The following is a 4,440-nucleotide window of genomic DNA, read 5'->3' on the forward strand; positions in this document are numbered from 1 at the left end:
CCCCTGCATCGGCAGGCGGACTCTCAACCACTGCGCCACCAGGGAAGCCCGAGACCATCGCTTTTTGTACCTTACTTTCCCTAGATTTTCTTTCAAACGCATATTTAAAAAACAATTTATTGTCTTGACTATTTATCCGTATCTTTAAAAAGAATACCTTCATCTTACAGGTTCCTTTATATATTTATGTTACATATAATTGTAACCTTTGCCTGTTGAGGATATTATGCATGATTTTATTTTTAATAACTCATTAAAATGCTGATATTGACAATTAAAAAAATTAAATCGAGGTAGCAGCCTTTCAATAACTAATTGTAAAAGGACTATACACTCATTGGAGAATATCTGAAAAGTAATGGAAAATTGAAGGCAAAGTTTAAAGTGAAAATTAAAATCACCGTAATTACACCAGGTGGAAATAACTATATGTTTGTGGGGTTTTTTCTAGATAATTGAGTTCATACTCTATATACAATATTTTAGTCTATGAAAGCACTTAAAGATGGAGAGTATTTTTTAAAGAAATAGTCATCCAGGGTATTTAGGTTTTATGGGTTCGCACACTGCTGTGGTGAATGGTTTGAGAATCTGCGTCTAGAAATCAATTCATAGAAGTCCTGTTTTGATTACCTGCAGATGTCAGTGTGGATCTGAGTGTGGTTCAACAGTTTGTTCCAGGATGTGGGGAGACAGTTTAAGTCCAGTTGTGAACCAGTTGCTTATTGAACAAACACTAGTTTAGTTTGGATGAGAAATGTGAGCTGCAAGGGCCTTAACTCGATGAAATTTCTTTTGACACAATCTTAATAAGCGTGGTATATTCTCTAGTTACAGATGTTCACAGAAGATTACACCCTCTTGTTCTTGCTTCTGATTGCTTGACCAGACTTTCTGAAATTTTTCATAGTGCTAGAGAAGCGGAGTTGATGTTCTTGGGCTTATTCAATTTGACTTCAACCCAGATGGCAAGTCTGGGGGTTATATTACAAGCTGTGTTGGTTTACTTTCTACTGATATCTCATATTTAAACACAAAGTTTAAAACCCATAGTTCCTTCTCTCAAAGAGCATTGTCTTTGCCATTCCTTCCAACTTTTCCTTTCTTTTCTACATGATTCCACTCTCATCCAACTTCATAACATACAAAGTCACAGTGTTTATTAGGCTAGGAAATTGTCAGAGAGACTAGCAGGGGCTCATCATGGCAAAACCCTGTTCTCTCCCGAGCCACAACAAATCACCATCTGTTTCATAAGCTAGCAAGCTTCCTCTCAGCTATAATTTGCTATATATATTGGTACATAAATTGTTGGTAGCTTCTGTTTACCTAGCAACAGAATCTGTTTGGCAGAAGGCTGTGGGAAAGGAGGCTTTTCTTTCTTTTTTTTTTTTTTTAAGGCAGTTTCTTCATCTACAAATTTTCTTCAAGTGCAAGAGAGGCAGATGTACTAGCCCAAACAGTCTGCCTTTTATAACATTTTAACCCAAATTGCCTAGTAAATGCTGACTTTGGAGATTATTTTTGCTACTTTGATTACCTCGGATATAACTGAATGCCCTCTTAAAAAATGTTTTTTCTTTTACAAGCAAACTTTGTACAAATCACTTTGAAAAACTGCCTTGACCTTGTTGCTGTCAAAGACCACTGAGTTTGGGGACTGCCCACATCTGTCCAGCGTAAATTTCTCCTGTTTCCCAGTGTTTTGGATTCACTTGTGGGTTTTGGATGGTGAATTTACATTTCAAGAGCACTGGTCAGGAGACAGAGAATCATTGTATGGCATCACTTATATGTGGAATCTAAAAAAAAAGTCAAACTCATAGAAACAGAGAATGGTGGTTGTGAGGGGCTGGGGGTGGAGGAAATGGCGAGATGTTGGTCAAAGGGGACAAACTTCCAGTTAAAAGATGAGTAAGTTCTGAGGATCTAATGTACCGCATGGTGACTATAGTTAATGATACTGTGTTGTGGACTTAAAATTTGCCAAGAGAGTAGATGGTAAGCATTCTCACACAAAAAAAGGAATTACGGGGCTTCCCTGGTGGTGCAGTGGTTGAGAGTCCGCCTGCTGATGCAGGGGACACGGGTTCATGCTCCGGTCCGGGAAGATCCCACATGCCGCGGAGCGGCTGGGCCCGTGAGCCATGGCCGCTGAGCCTGCGCGTCCGGAGCCTGTGCTCCGCAACGGGAGAGGCCACAACAGTGAGAGGCCCGCGTCCCCAAAAAAAAAAAAAAAAAAAAAAAAAAAGGAATTATGTTTATTGTTCCTTACCTTGATTGTGGTAATCATTTCCCTGCGTATACATATATCAAATCATCGTGTTGTACACTTTAAATATATTACAATTTTATTTGTCAACTATATCTCAATAAAGCTGGGGGGGGGGAAGAGCATTGGTCAGGACCTGGTGGTCTTTAAATTAAGTGTAACCAAATCAAGCACTATGCAATGTGTTGTCTGCATTACTTTAATTTTCCTTTGGCTGAATAAGCTATATATTTCTACCTATCCACTTTCTTAGCTTTCTAATCAGCAGAGCAATGTGTCTGCTGAAAGAAAAAAAAAAAAGCCAAAGGGAAAAATAAGTTCTGATGTTCTCTTCATGTTAGTTATAGACATCGGATGCTGTTAAAGGCTAGAGCGTATTTTTATGCATTCATTTTGAGAAGGGAAGAAGGTGTTGTCCTGTCAACTTCCTTCACAAAACACCAGGCTGTAATTTGCTGTGGGCTTACTGCAGGCTAGTGCCTTGGTGCAAGTGACTGGTTTTCCATTTTGATCTACAACTGTTGTGGAGTTTGCTATGAAAAGGCAAGGCGGAGGTTATTAACCCACTCCTCCCTCCAAAAGAAAAAAAGAAAAGAAAGAGGAAGGAGTCAAAAGGAAAAAGAACTTCTATATTATCCTGAGGTTTTGACACTGGTTATAAGAAAAGACTATGGCAGAATTATTATATAGACAAAGTTCTTTTGGCCAGAGCGTTCCCATGTCTTCCTTTTGTAGTCTTTGTTTCTGCCCCCTTCCATCCCTGACTCTTCACTTGCCCACAGGGTTTCAAGGGACATGGAAATTAATTGGGATAGGAGATAGCTTTCTCTGCCTTCACTGATAATACCAACACTTATTCTTGGCACTCTCCTGTAATGCCAGGCAGGTAGGTGAGGAATTAGCATCTCGAGCCATGAGATTGAGACCCGTTTTCATAGAGCAGATAGTGGAAGGCAAATAAGGGAAGATGAGTTCATCAGAGAAGGGCTGGCAGAAGAAAAGCAGAGGACTGGACTTTCAGGATAGGGGGGAGCAAATGATCAAGGAGGGAAGCTCGTTGTCTCATCTACGCAACATTTCTTCAGCAATGGGATGTGCCAGGGACAAGAGGTGTGAGAAACAGGTTAGAGAGGAGAAATTTTAGAGGGTGATGACTAGGAAAAAATGGTGGAGGATGTCCCAAATGTCTTTGGTGGCTTCTTAGCAGGTACAGAAGTCAGATTGCAGAGGACCAAGAAAGGAATGCAAGCATGAAGGCAAGTATCTATTCTAAAAATTTGGCAGCATTTAGATACTGGTAGCAACAAGGGTATGACGGTCGCTTGTAGGGTAGTTGTTACTGTTGTCGATGAGGAGATTGAATAGCCCACGGGATAGTTAAGAAATCAGAGGACCCTACTGAGCACTGCTATCCAGTAGAATTTTCCACAATGATGGAAATGTTCCGTATCTGCACTGTCCCTTCAGGTAATCCCGTGTGGCTATTGAGCAATTGAAATGCGGCTAGTGTGGTTGTGGAACTGAATGTTTAATTTTATTTGATTTTAATTCATTTACATTTAAATGGCCATATGTGGCTAGTGGCTACCATACAGGACAGTGCAAGTCTGGAGGGAGAGGATAAGTGTGGGAGTAGAAAAGTATGAAAGGGTGAATTCTACAGCAGAGAGGGGGGGGATAACTTAGAGAGTACTCAGAAAAAAAAGTCATCTGACGTGAGAGATATTCTCACATCTCCATAGCTTCAATTTTTTTCAGCAAACTTTGTCAAGCTCATCTACTAAGAATGGGGGTGTTGGAATAAATAGGACTTGGGAACCTGAAGATAAAGACTGGAATATTCACGGTATAAGGTATATAAGGAACAATTGGGCAGTGGTGAGAGCCAAGCTGTAGTTGACAGTAATGGATTAGTGGTGGGCCAAATCTAAGGGGCTCAATATGGTGAAATTTGTACTGGGCCAAGTGTGTGCAATTCCATACAAGGTTCATTTCGGAATAAGAAACTAGCTAAAAGGATCTGGAAAAGATTATTATGCGGTTTAAGTTTAGGAAGTTATGTTTAAGTGTATCTCAGCAGCTCTATTAGTCTACCTGAAACGTTTCCTGGTAAATTTCATTGTTTTTTTTTTTTTTTTCCTGGTGAGTTTAAGCGTTGATAGTATAAA

General features: G+C 39.9%; 1 protein-coding gene across 1 annotated transcript in view; it reads left to right on the forward strand.

The window, feature by feature from the left end:
- The window catches only part of PABIR2 (PABIR family member 2), an 80,290-nt gene that overhangs the window by 33,780 nt on the left and 42,070 nt on the right, over positions 1-4,440 (forward strand). The gene's annotated exons all lie outside the window — the stretch shown is intronic.

This window comes from Neophocaena asiaeorientalis, unplaced genomic scaffold (genome assembly GCF_003031525.2).
Source record: "Neophocaena asiaeorientalis asiaeorientalis breed wild unplaced genomic scaffold, Neophocaena_asiaeorientalis_V1.1 scaffold1019, whole genome shotgun sequence".
Taxonomy (NCBI): domain Eukaryota; kingdom Metazoa; phylum Chordata; class Mammalia; order Artiodactyla; family Phocoenidae; genus Neophocaena; species Neophocaena asiaeorientalis.